The sequence below is a fragment of the Oryctolagus cuniculus genome, chromosome 1, assembly GCF_964237555.1.
Source record: "Oryctolagus cuniculus chromosome 1, mOryCun1.1, whole genome shotgun sequence".
NCBI lineage: Eukaryota > Metazoa > Chordata > Mammalia > Lagomorpha > Leporidae > Oryctolagus > Oryctolagus cuniculus.
In genome coordinates this window covers 83979808-83998906 of record NC_091432.1, presented here as the reverse complement: position 1 = coordinate 83998906, position 19099 = coordinate 83979808, and the positions used below count along the sequence as shown (strand labels likewise).

The window sequence follows — 19099 nt, the reverse complement described above, 5'->3', positions numbered from 1 at the left end:
ACAGGTAAGAATGACCACCACTCTACCCTGAAATATTAGGGCTGTGCTGAATTGTGAAGGGCCACATAATATACAACTAAATTAAAAGGTAAAGAAATTGAGGGGCTGGCACTGTGGCTCACATGGCTAATCCTCCGCCTATGGCGCCGGCATCCCATATGGGCACCGAGTTCTATTCCTGGTTGCTCCTCTTCCAGTCCAGCTCTCTGCTGTGGCCTGGGAGGGCAGTGGAGGATGGCTGAAGTGCTTGGGCCCTGCACCTGCATGGGAGACCAGGAGGAGGCACCTGGCTCCTGGCTTCGGATTGGCATAGCGCCAGCCATGGTGGCCATTTGGGGAGTGAACTAACAGAAGGAAGACCTTTTTCTCTCTCTCTCTCTCACTGTCTATAACTCTGTCTAATAAAAAAAAAAAAAAGAAATTGAGAAAATATTGACATCAAGTATCAGAAACAGTCAGGTATTCTTAATATATAGCCCCTGCACACACATACACACAAATCTTTTAAGAAAAATTCTCAGATGTTGATAGGTGAGTAAAGATGTGTTGCAGAAACAGAAATTAATTAGTAACTACATCAAAACATATTGACGTAGAATCTACCAGGCAGGAATAATTGTAGGTGACAGAGGTTCTGAGCTCAGTGTTTCTTCAAGATTCTGTTCTAACCTTGTGAGGTTGTTGTGTTGAGGTTGAAGACACTGGATGGCTCTGAGAGAGAGTGATGGGATGTAGCTTAAATTTTAATGGGAGCCTTCCAGCTGCATGTTGTGAACAAACTGAAGGGCAGCCAGTGAGGAAGCAAGCAGCACAGGAGTAGTTTCCTGTAGGAACACAGACATGCAATAGTGGTGACCTGAACAAGATGGCAGTGTTGGAAGTGGTGAGAAAGGATTGGGTTCCAGAGCTATTCTGAGTACACAGGTGTGAAAACTGAGGGGCCCTGGATGTGTTCGGAACTTGGAGGTGTGAGAAAAGAATGTTTTCATGTTGCAGACCTGGCAGGATGTGGGATGTGAGAGAAAGAGAGGATTCAGGAGATGTTTCAGTTCTGGCCGGAGCAACTGGAAAGAAGGAGTTATCCTTAGCTGAACTAGAAAGCTGCAGGAAGACTAGGTTGTGGAGGAAAGACCAGAAGCTTCATTTTAGATGAATTTAAGTTTGAGATCAGCTTTTGAATTTCCATGGAGATGTCAAGTAAGAAGTTAGAGAAGCTGGAGTTCAAAGGCAAGCCCAAGCTGGAGCTGTAAATTGGAGGGTCATCCACATACAGACAGCTTACACAGACAGTAGTACAGAGGGAAGAGGGAAAAGATAAAGCCATGAGCCAGTAAGCTAGAGTAAGCCAGTAAGCCAGGAAGTAAGAGGACCTACTGCAAGAGTACTCTGCTGCTCTACTATTTCAAGCCATGCCCTTTGTTACCAAAATATCATTTCATCTTAGTGTTAAAAATATTGTAGTTAAAACACCAGCCAGGCAATGTCCATCAGCAACCAACAAATTGGTGAATGCTGATTGGATCCACTTCTGGCTCTGAAGATTGATTTAATTATCTTTACTAGTGATCTCAGCACTTTAAAATGGTTTCTAAAGGGCCGGCACATCACTCACTAGGCTAATCCTCTGCCTACAGCGCTGGCACACCGGGTTCTAGTCCTGGTTGGGGTGCCGGTTCTGTCCCAGTTGCTCCTCTTCCAGTCCAGCTCTCTGCTGTGGCCCGGGAAGGCAGTGGAGGATGGCCCAAGTGCTTGGGCCCTGCACCTGCATGGAAGACCAGGAGGAAGCACCTGGCTCCTGGCTTCGGATCAGCACAGTGCACTGGCCGTAGCGGCCATTTGAGGGGTGAACCAATGGAAGGAAGACCTTTCTCTGTCTCTCTCACTGTCTAACTCTGCCTTTCAAAAAAAATGGTTTCTAAAGTTCAATTAGGCTAGGGGAAAACAATAGCAAAAAAGTGGAGGAAGTGCATTCCTGGGGAGAGCTGGAGAGACATCTGCAGTGGAACTTCTACAGAATGAGGAGGGACACCTTGATCAGTGTGGAAGGTGCAGACATGCAGCACTGAGCATGGACACAACACAGGACCCCGACCGTGGAGAGCTGGAGGAAGCTCCTGCTTTGGGGAGTGAGGTGAGGACAGTGCAGCCCATGCCACTGGTGATAAGCAGAGGGAGAGCCTGGCAGGGTACATTGTCTTTGAGTCCAGCCTGGAGACCAAATTTGGGGGGAGGGGCAGGATACCCACATAACTCAGTGAAAAAAAAAGGGCATGTTTCTCTCTCTGCATCCCCTGACAACATCACCCAGCAAACAGCTGGGAGAGGGTGCCATTGTGTTATCAGTAGCAGCTGTGGCAGCTCTTGCTGGCATGCCCGAAAATAAGCAGGGAGAAGGCACCATTCTGACATCAGTAGTGGCTGCAGTGGCTCTTCTGCATGTGTATGATCCAGGATTTCTACCAGAGGATACTTTGAGCCTGGCTGGGAGGATTGAAATGGGGCTGGGCACCCGTGTAGGACAGTGAAGTGCCCCAGCCTCTCAACAAATCACAAGCTTCATGGCTCAAACCGCCAAAGTGGAGCTTACACAGGCGGCTAGCTCTGGGAACGTTTCTGTCTCTCTGTGGATGGGACAGGCTAGCCGGGTACAGGGGATCCTCTATATCCTATGACTGTGGGAGTCTTGTGTGCTGAACTGTGGGAAGTCTGTGACTGCGTGATAGGAAGCAGGGTGTAGCTGGGTCTCTGGGCAGTCACTGTGTGCGGCACCACACATTCAGAGCTCCCTGACTGTCTGGGTTGGGTCACTGCAGCAGGATCTGTGCTCACACTGAGTACTGCACAGATCTTCTGTGCAGTTCATGCAGCATGGTTGAGTGTAGCGGGCTAACCTCAGGCATTGATCAACTTGGGAGAGAGGAGGTGAGGGTGTGATTATGCCAACAAAGGTGAACAGACCCCTCTTCTTGCTGAAAAGAAGAGATCTACCATGCCCAACTTGAGTGTCACCCTGGATACTTAATCCACCCTGGACAGCTCCCTGGCCACACCCAACACATGCCTCTGGGTATTCTCTGAAAGAACAGACATTCCACTAAGTCACTGAGGCATACTTCAAAGGTAAAAGCCATCAGAGGAGAAAGCCAAGTATTTCCATAAATGCCTAAAAATAAACAAAAATTTATTTATTATTATTTATTATTCAGAAATTCAAGAAATAAGAACAAGGAAGAAAACAGGACTCCCCCAAGGAAACACAAAACACTTCAATATTAGGATGTGAAGATGATAAGTTTGATCAAATATCTGGAATGGAATTTAAAAAATTAATCAGGATTACTGAGAAGCAAAGAGAAGCAAATTCACAAGTTAAAGAAATCCATATATAACATAGAAGAAAAATTCTCCCATAAGATTGAGATTTTGAAGAGAAATAAAATGGAAATATTAGAAATGAATAATTCAATATGTCAAATATATATACTGGAAATCCCCAACAACAGACGTGGTGAGGCATAAGAAAGAATATCCAGGTAGAAGACACATCTATGGAAATTTCTCAGACCAAAAAAAGAGTTTAGAAAAATTTTAAAAAGTTGGAGATTTATGGGATACTATCAAACAACCCAACATATGGGTCTTAGGAGTTCCTGAAGGTGTCAATAGAGAGAATGGGTTAGAAGGCCTATTTGGTGAAATAAAAAAAATTTCCCTAATTTGGAGAAAGAAAGGGATGTCCAAATACAGGAGGCACACAGAACTCCTAATAGACATGACCAGAAAAGACCTTCAACATGACACATTGTAGTCAAACTTTAAACAGTAAAACATAAAAATTCTAAAATGTGTATGAGAGAAATGCCAGATTACTTTCAGACCCTCAGCTTACTTTGCATCAAACCCTATAGGCTAGGAGAGAATGGAGAGACACAGTCCAAGTCTTAAAAGAAAAAAAAAACTAACATCTCTATGATTAAAATTAAAAAATATTAAAGAAAGAAATAGAAGAAGACACAAACATGGAAAAATCTTGCATGTTTTTGAATTGGAAGAATTAACATCATAAAAATGTCCCATTATACAATTTACAGATTCAATGCTATCCCCATCAAAATACCAATGACATCATTCTCAGATATAGAAAAAATATGTTAATAGAAATATGGAAATACAAGAGAACCAGAATAGTTAAAGCAATCTTATACAATAAAAACAAAGCTGGAGGCATCACAATACCAGATTTGAAGACATACTACAGGGCAGTTATAATCAAAACAACCTGGTACTGGCACAAAAATAAAGTAGACAAATGGAACAGAATAGAAACTCCAGAAATCAATCCATACATCTATAACCAACTATTCTTTGACAAAGGAGCTAACATCAATCCATGTAGAAAGGACAGTTTCTTCAACAAATAGTGCTGGGAAATGGGATGCAGAAGAATGAAACAAGACCCCTACCTTACACCTTACACAAAAATCAACTCCAAAGGCTACAGGATCTAAATTTATGACCCAATACCATCAAATTAACTGAGGAAAACACTGGGGAAACTCTGCAAGACATTGACATAGGCAAAGACTCCTTGGAAAGACCCTAGAAGCACAGGCAATCAAAGCCAAAATGCAGAAATGGGATTACATTGATCTGTGAAGCTTCTGCACTGCAAATGAAGCACTCAGCAAAGTGAAGAGACAACCAACAGAATGTGAGAAAATACTGCAAATTATGAAACTGATACAGGATTGATATCCAGATTCTATGAAGAGCTCGAGAAACTCAACAATAACAAAATAATAAATTCAGTTAAGAAATGCGCAAAGGGCTTGAACAGAAATTTTTTAAAAGAGGAATTTCAGATGGCCAACAGACACATGAAAGAATGCTCAGGATCACTAGCCATAAGAGAAATGCAAATCAAAACCACAATGAGGTTTTACCTCATCCCAGTTAGAATGGCTCTCAAACAGAAATCAACAAATAATAAATGCAGATAAAGATGTGGGGAAAAAGGTACCCTAATCACTGTTGGTGGGGATGTAAACTGGTGCAGCCACTGTGGAAAACAGTATAGCAATACCTCAGAAATCTGAATATAGACCTACCACAGATCCAGCCATCCCACTCCTGGGAATTCACCCAAATGAAAATAATTCAGCATATGAAAAAGTAATCTGTACCACCATGTTTAATTCAGCTCAATTCACAATAGCTAAGATATGGAATCATCCCAGATGTCTATCCACGGATGACTGGATAAAGATATTATGGCATATATACACTATGGAATACTACTCAGCCGTAAAAAGGAATGAAATCCTGTGTTTTGTAACAAGATGGATCTAACTGAAAATCATTACACTTAGTGAAATATACCAGTCCCAAAAAGAGAAGTATCACATGTTTTCCCTGATCTGTGGTAACCTACAGAGTACCAAAAATGTAATGCATCAGAGTGAAATTTATATTTTGAGATTCAATGACTATTTACAGCCCTGTAAACAATCTTGTGTCAACTCTTGGGGAACAGTTTTTTTCTTCTTGCTATTTGTTAAATTCTTTATTTAGTGTATGGTTCATCTTATGAGTGTAAAATAAAGATCATCAAAAATTAAGAGAGGGAATAGGAAAGGAATGAGGAATACAGATGGGAACTTGGGAGGGATCGAGGGTGGGGTGGGAAGTAGTACTATGTTGTTAAATCTCTATATATGAAATATATGAAATCTGTATACTTTAAATTTAGAATTTTTTTAAAAAAGCTCTACTTTGCTTTATTCGTTAAGATTTATAAGATGCATAGTATAACAACTTGGTAGGCTGAAAACGCGCCATTTTGATCCTAAATGTTCTAAATGAAGACAGCCACTAGTCAGGGGTCATTAGCTATGACAATCATCTGTACACATCTTTTGTTACTGTAAGCTCTTAGAACAGAGAGCCTAACTGCGTGTGTGTTCTATTTTAACACCTTACCAAGTGAACAGGCACTTGGCAAAAATAAGAGTTAAACATTTTACTTCCCCAATATGCAATTTCCCTTAAGCCTAAATTCCCAGCAAACCAATAAAATCATGTATCTGTAGGGGATGACATAAATTGCATTATGTGGCTTTAACCAAAAGGTCAGCATTGAGAGCTCATTCTTGGTTTCATTCCAGAGAGTCCATTTTTTGCAAAGTTCCATCATTTACTTTTATTTATCTTTCAAAACAACCACCCTGTGATGTATAAACATCAACCTCTGATTCTATCAGTGCTGGGATTATAAACAAGAAGGCTTTCCTCTTCTCTTGTGGCCCCTTTGTGTCAGGCTCCAGAGCACAAGTTTTAGAATGCTTCCTGGCTATTTCTGGAGTGGCTGCAAGATTAAATTCTTCAACATAAATTCCTGGGGTGAATTCACACAGGGCTGCAGAGGTGACCAAGTCTGCACCTGGAAACCAACAGCCCTGCTTGGGTGTCAGAATAGGTTGTGTACTCTGGAAGCTGCCTTGGCTCATACGATGGTCTCGGGATACTCCCTCAGTGTCACAAGAGTGCCTTTATGGCAGCACAGCAGCCATCGACACAAATACACCACCTAGGTTTTCAAATCACACACATCCCCTATGGATTCAACTTCCACCCCGCCATATGGCACACTGCTCTTGCCAACATGCAAAAAAAAAAAAAACAAACAAACAAACAAAAAAAAAACAAAAAAAAACAAACACAAAAACACACACCAAAAACAGGCCGGAAATGCATGCAGGGCCTTCCCTCTGAGCACATGCTGGAAACCACAAAATCCATTTCACCGAGACCTAAACCAAGGGCTGATGGACTCACCTGGTTCCACCAGCATTTCTAGGCAAGCGTGAGGAACACCAAGGAAAGTCCTGCTGCCCCTAGGCCTTGATCTATCTCCCTGGGGATTTCAGGACATTTCCCCTCTCCAGGTCCAAAGATCAGTTAGGGAGGAAGGTGATTTCGGACTCTCTGGTTTCAAAGCCGTGGTACTTTGGCCAGCTTAGTCAGGAGACACAGGAGTTGGATTTGCACACTGCAGCTCTGTGCAGCAGTAAGGTCGGAAGGGAAGGTGCTTTCAATGGCTACCTGTGCTTTCTTCCCTGGGATAGGTAGCAGAGATCTAATTACAAATATCGCCTGTGTTCCAGATCTATCACTTTCTCTTTCAGCTCTGTTCAGAGGCTCTCAGCTGGGCTCTGAGCCCCTAAATAGGAGATTCCCTGTTCTCCAAGCCCCTGCCCAGCAGGCCAGCCCTGTTGTTGGAGTGCTGTGTTTACTAGGCTGACATTAATCAGCCACACAAAGACCATGGCTCCCCTGCAGGCAGATTCTGTTAATTTAAACTCGGTGACAGTTTTTCTGCTTTACCCTCACAGAAAACCATTCCTCCCAGCTTCCACCAGCCCCCACCTAAGATGCTGACCCATGCTCCCCCAACCTCCCCATACATTTTGTTTCTGACAGTATCTTGGGAATTCACACCAGGAGGAGCTGGGAAATTTATTGTTCCCCTCTCCTCTCCGTTAGCAAACAGACTGATATGGAGGCAACATCAAGAAAACGTGCGCGTGCGTGTGTGTGTGTGTGTGTGTGTTTGTGTGTTGGGGGTTGGGAGAAGCCTCGAGACAAAAAAAATAAAACAAAAAACTCTAAACAGCATCACTTCTGATTTGTTAGCTTTCAAGAAAAGAGCAGAATGTATTTTTGGAACACATTTGAAATCCAATTTAGACATGACTGCAAAGGATTTCAATAATTTTTAGCAATAAAGTCAGAAGCATAAATGCCAATTTGGAGACAGCACTTTTGGTATGGCACTTGAGTCTTTGCCATGTTACCAGGCAATGGTGTGCAGTCTTTATTAAATGAATGCAGGTAATGTCAGGACAGTGGGAACTTTCTATCCAACAGGGTTTGATAAATGCCATCCTTCAAACTGCCATCCCTTTTGCTACATGCCCAGCTGAAAAGATGAACCCAAGCAGAAGACTTGCTTGCTAATTGGTCTAATGCTCCTACTGCATGTCACAATGTGTTATATCAAGGTATAACATTAATCCATCATTTTGTGTCTGTGTTTCTAAGTATGTAATTCTCTTCTCCAATTTGAGCCTAATTTAATGAGTGTGGAGCTACTCAGCTTCTTAAAATGCTGAAATGCCAGGCTACTGAGAGAAGTATGACTATCATTGCAAGTGAAGTTTCTGCACGTTAACTGTGGCAAATGGAGCAGGCAGGCCTTCAGAGGATTAAAATCAAGTAAAAAGAGAATGATTAAAATCTCTATTTGCTCAAAGGAAGTAATAGGTAGTGGCATTTTGTGGAGTGGGTTGGAGGAAAGAAATAGCACATAAAATTTTTTCAGGGAAAGCTATGAAATCCTGGGAGGGGCTGCCTGACACATCTGTATTCTCTCCCTTGGAAGGCTCCTAAATCGTTTTCTTTCTATTGCTAAGTGAGAGAAAGGGAAGGTAGACTTTTTGGACACGGGGGTATATAGAAGTTTAAATTTTTAAAAATTATTAATATAAAAGGATAGATTTCATAGGTACAGTTCTAAGAAGCTATACTTTCTCCCCTCCCCCGCTCTATCCCTCAATCCTCCTCCTTCCTTTCTTTTCCTTTAATTTTTGCAAATGCTTTAAAATGAAGCCAGTGTGGTCTAGCACTAGAAGATAAGAACTCTTGCCTGTAGCCCATGATCTGCCCAAATTATGCAAGTGTATCTTCGAAGTCCCTTAGTTTTCCTGGGTCTTTGCATAAGAATTGCAGAATCCTGGGGCCAGCACTAGAGCACAGCAGGTTAGGCTATGGTCTGCAGTGCTGGAGTCCCATATGGGTGCCGGTTAGAGTCCAGCTGCTCCACTTCTGATCCAGCTCCCTGGTAATATGCCTAGGAAAGCAGTGTAAGATGGCCCGAGTGCTTGGGTCCCTATACCTACATGACAGACCCAGAAGAAGCTCCTGGCTCCGGCTTTGTACTGGCCCAACTCCAGCTATTGCAGCCATTTGGGGAGTGAACCAGTGGATGGAAGATCTTTCTCTTTGTCTCCCTTTCTCTCTGTAACTCTTTCAAATAAATAAATAGTCTTTAAAAAACAACACATAAGAATTGCAGAATCCTGGGCAGTTTAGGTCTGAGATTATCTCCTATTTAATTCCAAGCCACACAAATGGAGCTGATTTAATTTCTATTTCCAATGGACTTGCCCACTCAGCTGCTCATTAAGTTGCTGGATCTGGACCTGTGTGGACCAGCATCAACCCAGCAAAAAGCCACATTAAACTGGATCATGTTAATGAGCTACTGGAATCTTCTGGATGGGAAACAAGTTTAACACTGCAAATTCGTACCACTTGGTTAAATGTCTAGAATTCATACTTGCAGCTTATACTTACATAGACTCTTACATTTTAGTGAGAAATAATCCCCAAAGCTAACAACAACCCAGTGTCATAATAACTCAGCTTTATATTTGAGATTGCTAAAATGTGTTAGCGTCAGCACAGAAACCAAATTGCAAGAGTCATAGTGAGTACACTGAGAACAGAACAGAAAATGAAAAAAAACAACTGATAATTTTTGACCTGGTCTTTAAAAAACCATTTTCTCCCTGAGATCAGGCTCTTTAAGCTTAAGGAACCAGCAATAGCTATTTTATGCTTGCGTTGGTGTCTTATGTTGGCAGCTGCTGCAGCTTCTTCTCTACAGGGTCTTGTCTGTGACATTCACCACTATGTCTGCAAAGGATTTGCTCACAGGTGGCACACAAAAAATGTGGGCTGTGCCAAATTGCTGTAAACTCCCTTTTATCAAAGCATTTGAATTTACATGGAGTAGGTGTCTGATGAAGAAATAACTAGAAACAATTTCAATCCTCTGATTCTAGTAACACTTTTAACCACTTATGTTTAGATGAATCTCATAGAAATATCATAATTTACAGTAATTTAAATGCATTTCAAGTGTCAAACTTCAAAATTCTGCAGAACCACTGTCCTCATGGAACCACTGTCCTCATCAAGACTTAGAACAACATTTTAGTCACCCTTTAAGTTCTCTCATGTCCCAGTGTAGTCAGTTCCTGACCTCATGCCCCAGGAAATCTAATAACTTGTTTTTGAACTTTCCCCAGCCTGCCTTTATTAATGTCTAGTCATCAGCACTTGAAATCCCACAAGCATGTTTAGGTTTCACAGTCTTTATGACCCAGGCTGGGTGATTAAGTCATGCTCTTATTTAAGCCATGAGGATTATCCTTTGAAGAAAAATGATAAACAAAGCTTTGGTTCTTGAATATGTCATTGCATTCCTTTGCAATGGCCTTATCCTTAAAAGACAGTACCATTTGTTTTGAGAACTGGAAGGTGTCTTTCTCACAGGAGTCACTCACTATGATACTCCCATTTAATAAGGATTTGCCAAGCGCCACCTGCTTGTTTGTGTACTCTAGGCACTGAGATGATGGGATGTGGAGTCCCAGAGATATCATTCCTCACTCCAGGAGCTTAGCAATTTGATGAGAAATTACTTATACTGGATAGTTTAGAGTTTCCTGCGTGGCTTCATCCAGCTTCCCCTCTTCCATGGATTGGAATGTTGATCCTTTGATTCTGCCTCTAAGTGATTCCTTAAGTGTCTTGTGGCCAGGACTCACAGTCAGATGAGGCCCACATTACCCTCACCTAGATGGCTGCAATGGACTCCTAATCACCAGCTCTCACAGCATCGATCCTCTCTTGGCCAAACATACCAGAGGTTCCTACACTCTGGACCCAGGCCTGGCCCAGCTGCTCCAGAGAGTCACGGACTTCTCACTTCTTTTAGATGAAGACAAAACTTTTGAGAATGGCATTCTAGTCCTTTACAGTCCGGTTCCAAGACATGCTTCCAGTGTCATCTCCTGCTCCACTGGCATCATGTTCTGTCTACTCCAGTTACTCCTGAAGATGCAAGGCATTTTGCTATCGCCAGGGCTGGGTCCGTACTTTGCCTTCTCCTCAGAATGCTCTCTCCCTGCTTTCTCTGGTTGGTCAAAACCTACATATTTTTGCAGGTTCTCCTCTGGAACAGTTTGCTTAATTTCCTCCATCAATTCCTTCTCTGTTCCTTTAATATGACTTTTGACTCTACTTTTGCATTATCATTACTTATAGTAGCTCCTGTCTCCTCCTAGAGTAATGTGCCTATTTGGTAAAAAAAAAAAAACAAACCTGTGCCATACTCATCATCATGCTGAGCACAGCCTGGCAAATATACAGCAATGAATGCTGAACTTCAGAAGAAACAACCAAAAGACCAAAACAAGTATATGATCATGTTAACACAATGTATGCAGATGGTGAACAAACGCTACAGATATGCCCATTGCAAATGCACATGTTAAAAGAATTAAAGACCTCTGAAAGAGTACGCTGTGGAGAGATCAAGAATAATTATTATTAAGATATAAATAAAGGGGTCGTTGCTGTGGCTCAGCAGGTTAAGCAACAACCTGCAGTGCCAGCATCCCATATGGGCGCCAGTTCAAGACCTGGCTGCTCCACTTCCAATCCAGCTCTCTGCTATGGCCTGGGAAATCAGAAGATGGCCCAAGTCCATGGGCCCCTGCATCCACATGGGAGACCCAGAAGAAGTTCCTGGATCCTGACTTCAGCCTGGGCCAGCACCAGCTGTTGTGGTCATTTGGGGAGCAAACCAATGGATGGAAGACATCTCTCTCTCTCTCTCTCTCTCAAATAAACAAATTTTTTAAAAAATTTTTAAAAATATAAAGAAACCATTCCTAGATATAACAGTTATATCTAAGTAGACTGCATTTATAAAAAGTACTGGTAAATACCTAATTTTCCCACAATGAGGACTGGTTAAATAAGTTATGGTACGTTCATATCATTTTCCAGAATACTTCAAAAGCTCTTTGAAAATGTTTATTATGAAAAATATATGCACAGATTTGGATTTCCAAAAATTTTTGTACACCCCAAAACTGACTTTTTAATTTTCCCATGAATTTTTTGAGGTTCCCTTGTATACAGAATACTACAATACAATGTCATATAGAAATATATTTGCAAATCGACAGAAAAAAAAAACAAATTTCAAAAAATATCGAGTTTGTGAGCCCATTTGTCAGAAGCACTTCTCTCAGAACAGTTAACAGTCTGAAACCTGCTTCTCCTGCAGGTGTGGGGAACACTGGCCTGATCATTTGGTCTGGGCCTTCCAAAGCAAGTGCAGGCAGGACTCTGAATTCTACAAATCTACAGCAGGCTAGTTGTTGTTAATTTTGTATGGTCCATGAATGATATTATATACATAACCAAATGGCCTTTGGCAGACAAAAGTTTTCCCACCCCTGAGAGGACACAGAGTATGTTTGTCACAAGTAAAAGAGCTATTATAAAAATCATGTACATGGAAAATAATTCTTTGATATCAATTTGGGGAAGAAGTCAATCTTTCAAGTTATTTTCCAGCAAAATTTTATTTTTTAACATGTGTTATTTGAAATAATTATAGAAGGCTTTTTTTCCCTGAATATTTTCATTCCTCATTTTAGTATATCCTTAGATAGTCATTTATGTTGCTTAGAAAATATCATTGTCAAAGGTCTCATTGTGAAGTTATTTCAAATAATTTTTATACTTAAGTAGTCCAAAGGAATGTTTAGCTTACAATTCTTCTCACATCTTTGTGGAAGGCAAATAAAGCCCCATGTTAGTGAAACAGCTTTAACTGACTGCTCTTTTTTTGTCTTTGAAATATGCCTTTGAATGATATTAAATAAAATAAAAAGTTGCTATGAGGAGGTCCATGGAATTAGCAATTACTTTTTTAAGTTAGCGATTTCTTTTAACTACAATCTCTAATTACTTCAGTTTTTAGTACCTTTTAAAAGTTTTCCTGTGAATGATGACAATGCTAGCACATTCCCATGGGCAGAAAACCAACTCCTACGGGCAGCAGCCCCATGGCTGTTTAAAACCAAGAAAAAAGAAAAAGGGGGGAGGGCAGGGAAACACACCAGTCACAGAATCAGGGAGATCCTGATGACTGCACCAAGAATCTCCAAAGGCCTGCCAGTTGATCTGTTTGTAGCTCTGCTGCTTAGGGTGAGCAACACAATTATGGGTTTCCATGCTAAATGAATAAGCAGAGTCCCTTGTTTAAAAAAAAAAAAAAAAAAGAAGAAGAAATTCAATGTTAAAACAAGCACAGGTTTCTGTAAGAAGGGGATTTGTTCACACAGGCTGCACACTCCTAAAGCTGGCATCATCACTGAGTAAGACTACTTTCTGGCCGGCGCTGCGGCTCACTAGGCTAATCCTCCACCTAGCAGCGCCGGCACACCGGGTTCTAGTCCCAATCGGGGCGCCAGATTCTGTCCCGGTTGCCCCTCTTCCAGGCCAGCTCTCTGCTGTGACCAGGGAGTGCAGTGGAGGATGGCCCAAGTGCTTGGGCCCTGCACCCCATGGGAGACCAGGAGAAGTACCTGGCTCCTGCCTTCGGATCAGCGCCGTGCGCTGGCTGCAGTGCGCTGGCTGTAGCGGCCATTGGAGGGTGAACCAATGGCAAAGGAAGACCTTTCTCTCTGTCTCTCTCTCTCACTGTCCACTCTGCCTGTCAAAAAAAAAAAATAAATAAAAATAAAAAAATAAAAAAAAAAAAGACTACTTTCTGCAATATCAAAGAAGCTGCCGTGCTACTCCATGTAACCTCCTCCAGCTGCCTATGGCTTGACACTATGCTTGGCCTGGGACAGTTAAGTACCTTAATTCATCAAACAAGCACTTAAAGCTCCATCTTTATTGGTCCATAGAACTTGTGTGCTGGACTGCTCCCAACAATCACAGTCAAAAGATTTCCTATGTGGGCCACTAAGCGAAACCATCGGACTGATTAGTTCACCCATCCGAAGAACACTTCGGGACTCCTGCACATTTCAGGCACCGGGGAGGACATGAAGGATGACTCTGGCACTTCCATGTTCAGAGGGCCCCCCATCACCCAGGAGCCAAACATGTGAACAGGGGTAAAAAAACAACTGAATCGAGTCATACAGGAGAGATGGGAGTGTCAGGAGCACCAGGGTGGAAAAGTAATAGGCAGACGGGACATCCCAGGTAACAGGAACACATGTGAAGTTAAGAGTGCTGAGGTGTTCTCAGAGAAGGGTGAGGCATTCAGGATTGCTGAATCACAAGTTTGGAATGGTAATAGTTGAAGTTACCTCTTTCCAGAGCCAACTGCAAGGAATCAGAGCTGTTAGAACCAACTGTAGCCAGAATAAACTAAAACCTGGCGCTCCGTTAATGGCTACATTATCAGAGAGAGAAGGGAGAGCAGAACAAATAAGTTGGAGAGGACGCATGTGTGGGGGTGGGTGGAACGTGTTTTGCGATATGTGAGAAATTATTAAAAGAGCTCACCAGCAGATGATCAGCCATATATTTGTGCCTGTCTGGGAAGCTTTGCCAGGTGAAATAAGAGGGAACACCCTGTGGCAAGGCTGATTAACACACTCAGGCTCGCCTGGACGTGTCCTGTAGAGGCAGGAGGCAAAGCTGGGGCTTCATGGGTTTTCTGTGCAAAACGCCCAGCATGGTTGAAAATGCCACAGCCACACAAGCACCCCTCTCTACCCGCCCTCTGCACTGCTGTGTACTGCAGCAGGACTGATTGGCCACAGCCGCAGCTCAGAGATGTCTTCCTAACCCGGGCATCTGTAAGTGAAGGGCATGTGATTGAGGGGCTTTTCATGGGGAAAAAAACCCCACTGTGAACAACCGTTCAAAATCAGTCTTCTCAGCCAGAGACAAACTTCCTGAAACTGTTCTCTAAGATACCCCTTTCTGCCAGCAAGTAGCTGTTTCAGTTGGCAACTACTATTTTGACCCCTGGGTGGGAGAAATTGGATTTTAAAATGGGTACTAATAAATATCACTTGTAATTATCAAATGCAAAGACTCCTAAATCAGGCAAGGCATAGTAGTTCATTCGTGGGGAAAAAAGCCCAGTGCTATCCTGAACTTTCAGGTTTTGGAGGAGGAGCTGTTGCCTGTTTATTTAGCCCATTTGCTCAGAGGATTTTGATGCACACAATTGCTGGTAACATTTCCAGAGAGAAAGCAATGGTTCACAGGGGCTGAAGAACTCATTTAAGGGGTGAGTGTTTAGCCCAGCTGTTAAGATGTTGGTTAAGACTCCCAAGTCCCACATCAGAGCACCTGGGCTTGATTCTCAGCTCTTTCTTTTCTCCATCCTCCTGCCAATGCAGACCAAGAGGCAGCAGTGAGGGTTCCACCAACTGGGTACCTGCCACCCACTAGATTGAGTTCCTGGCTCCTGGCTCCAACCCTAGACTAGCCCTGGGCATTGAGGGCATTCACGTAGTGAACAAGTGAACGTGAACTTTCTTTTTGTAACAGATTAATAAATTAAAGATGAACTTAGTCAACTAGTAAGTATTGGAAGTGGGATATTCAGCAATTTCTCATCCTGAAGCACTGTGTCTTGCCTTCCAGCTGCAAGCCCTGCAGGAGGTGTGGTGATACTGGCAGGAGGTGAAGAATTCAGGAGAGGGTTAAGGAGGCTCCAGGGCCGTTTGCTGGGATTACTCTCCTCTTAACAGATGCCTTGGGGGGTGCCACTTAACCTTTCTGAACCTCAGTTTCTCCATCTACAAGAGGGAGCATCAAGGTCTGTTCTTTCCATAGTACGAGTGCATGCACAAGTTTTTGAACTCTCTGGAGAAAGGCTTTAAACATGAGATTGTAGTTTTTGATATCTACAACAGATAAAGGACTTTGACCACATCCTCCAGAGAATGACTCATGTCTCTCAGTCTTTGGGGAAGACTATTTAATTTTTACTGACATTTTAATAGTCCCTCAGCCACCTTCAAAGATTTAACACTTCAGAGAATAACAGAGCTTTGGGGAAGAAAAAGAAAACATTAAATCACTGACCTATGCGGCTTAGCAGTAACAATTTCTAAGGCATTCAGAAAAACATAGAATATGTGATACTTAACAGAAGGAGGAAATCAGAATAGAACCCTTCTTGAAACATTTTCTGGTAGGCATTACCGGACTATGGAAAAGCACTGATTTTAGGTGTTGATGCCTGCCTTTTAGACTCACCTGCTGCTAAGTGCCATCTGGTATGAGCACATTAGTCCCTGGGCCTCAGTTTCCTTCTTAGAAAAAGGAGGGTTCTGCCTGGACTTTTGTTTCTGGATCTTTCCAGGGGTGGTACTCTAAGATCTACAGTTTCCATAGGAAGTGGGCCTGGTACCCAGGGAGAGTCCATGAACACACAGGTGTAGCCAACAGCTGTTAGGGCAACACTCATGCCCTGCCTATGCCAAAATGGCTCTGTTCCCAGTGAGGCTGAACTGCTCTCCTGAGGGGAGGCCCTCTTGTGATGGCCACGGAGCTGCATGGGAGCCCTTGTTTGATTTCAGAAAGTGGAGCCTGTGAAAGGACGATGCAGAGGTCACAGTAGGGGATTCTTAAGGGTTTGTAGACAGAATTCAAAATGCCCAGTAACCCATACCAGGATTCTTGTTCTCCATAACTCTGGACCACATTGCCTTAGAACTTAGCAACATAAAACAACAAATGTTTATTTTATTTTTATTTTTTGACAGGCAGAGTGGACAGTGAGAGAGAGAGACAGAAAGAAAGGTCTTCCTTTGCTGTTGGTTCACCCTCCAATGGCCGCCGTGGCTGGCGTGCTGCGGCCGGCGCACCGCGCTGATCCGATGGCAGGAGCCAGGTACTTCTCCTGGTCTCCCATGGGGTGCAGGGCCCAAGCACTTGGGCCATCCTCCACTGCACTCCCTGGTCACAGCAGAGAGCTGGCCTGGAAGAGGGGGAACCAGGACAGAATCCGGCGCCCCGACTGGGACTAGAACCCGGTGTGCCGGCGCTGCAAGGTGGAGGATTAGCCTAGTGAGCCGCGGCGCCAGCCGACAAATGTTTATCAGCCTCTGGTTTCTATGAGCCAGGCATCCAGGTGTGGCTAAGCCTGCTGTCTCTGACTCAGGGTTTCTCATGAGGTTGCAGTCACATTGTCACACAGGTGACAGGCTTGAATGGGGGTGGAGATGGGGGTCTACTTTCAACCTCATTTCTGTAGTTGTTGGTAGGCCTTGACCCCTTGCTATGTGGGCCTCCCACAGGGCTGCCTTACAATACTACAACTGCTTTCCCTGGGGCAAGCAACCCAAGTGAAAATGAGAAAGAGAGCCTTAGACTAAACTGTGTTCCCTTAAAATCCCTAACCTGCAATGTGTTTGTATTTGGAGACAGGTCTTTTAGGAAGTAACTGAGGTTAAAAAAATGTCCTAAGGGGCCAGTGTTTTGGCACAGCAGGTTAAGCCACTGCCTGTTGTAACATGGGCACAGGTTCCAGTCGTGGCTGCTCCACTTTCCATCCAGCTCCCAGATAATGAGCCTGGGGAAGCACTGGAAGGTGGCCCAGTGTGGGGAGCAACCGATACTAGACTAAATTACTGGAACTGCTAGGACTAATTCTGTGCATCTGATCTCCCACCATATGGCGCTGAGAGGGAATAAACAACTTCCACACAGCTGCCTCACCAATTCAACTAACGAGCTGCAGGAGCTGATCCTGCTCCTGATTGGAGGAGAGCAGCGTGCTCAGCACGTGGGGAGAGAACGCCCGCAGAGTTGGGATTGGTGGAAGAGGACTATAAAGGAGGAGAGAGACAACATGCACCAGGAACATCTGAGGAACCCCTGAGAGAGCCGGCCAGCGGTGTGCCGCTCCTCCGCGGAAGCAGGGAAAGCGGCGGGGGTGCCGCCCCTCCGCAGAAGCGGGGCGGGGGGGTGGCAGCAAACCCAGGAAGGGCTGGGGGAAAAAGAACAGTGCAGAGCCCGGTGTCGTTCCTCCGCGAGTTGGGGAGCAACAGTCCAGGTTCTTGGGCTCCTGTACCTACATAGGAGACTGGGAGGAGTTCCAGTCTTCTGGCTTCAGTCTGGCCCAGCCCTAAGCACTGACGTCATTTGTGGAGTGAATGAATGAACGGGTGAAAGAGATCTCTCTCTAGCTCTCTCTCTCTCCCTGCCCTTCCCCCCCCCCGCCCCACTCTAACTTGGCCTTTCAAATAAATAATTTTCAAAAATAAATAAGGTTGTAGAGTGGGATTCTAATATTATGGGATTGATATGCTTGTAAGAAGAGGAAAATCTCACATATAAGATGAATTGTAGCTACGATTTTGTAGTCAGGAAAAAAAAATCATAGCTATTTTTATCTCTCTCCACACACAGAAAAAAGCTGTGTGCACACACCGTGAGAAGACAGTCAACTTAAAGCTAGGAAGAGAGCTGTCACCAGAACCCAATTCTGCTCACCCTGAACTTGGACTTCCAGCCTCCAGGACTATGAGAAAATACATTTCCGTTGTTTAATCCAGCCATTCTACAGCACTTGGTTATGGAAGTCAGAGATGGAAGCCAGTCTTTGTACAACTAAAATTCAGCAGTGATATCACTCTGCATGTTCTGTTCATTAGAAGTGGTCCTGAAGCTCAGGCTACACACAATACAAAGTGGGTGAATACAAGGAAGTTGGGGTCATTGTGGACCATCTTAGAGGCTGCTTAACTATCCTGGGGGCATAACTGACATCTTTATCATTTTCATTCATTTATTTTAAAGATTTGGAGGCAGAGTCACAGAGAGAGGAAGAGACAGAGGTCTTCCATCCACTGGTTCACTCCCCAAATAGCTGCAAGGGTCAGAACTGAGCCCACCCAAAGCCAGGAGCTAGGACCTTCCTCCAGGTGTCCCATGTGGGTGCAGGGGCCTAAGAACTTGGGCCACCCTTCACTGCCTTCCCAGGCTGCAAGCAGAGTGCTGGGTCGAAGAGAAGCAGCTGGGACACAAACCAGCACCCATATGGGATGCCAGGGCTGCAGGCAGAGGCTTAACCTACTACGCCACAGTGCTACCTCCTGAATTCAATTCTTTTTTTTTTTTTTTTTTTATTTGACAGGTAGAGTTATAGACAGTGAGAGAGAGACACAGAGAGAAAGGTCTTCCTTCTGTT

At 43.6% G+C, this 19099-nt stretch overlaps 1 protein-coding gene and 1 long non-coding RNA gene across 7 annotated transcripts in view; one reads left to right on the top strand and one right to left on the bottom strand.

Annotated features, from left to right (window-relative positions):
• Positions 1-19099, bottom strand: part of FAT3 (FAT atypical cadherin 3) — a 682631-nt gene that overhangs the window by 61720 nt on the left and 601812 nt on the right. The window lies entirely within an intron of this gene.
• The window catches only part of LOC127492080 (uncharacterized), a 102319-nt gene that overhangs the window by 49360 nt on the left and 33860 nt on the right, over positions 1-19099 (top strand). The window lies entirely within an intron of this gene.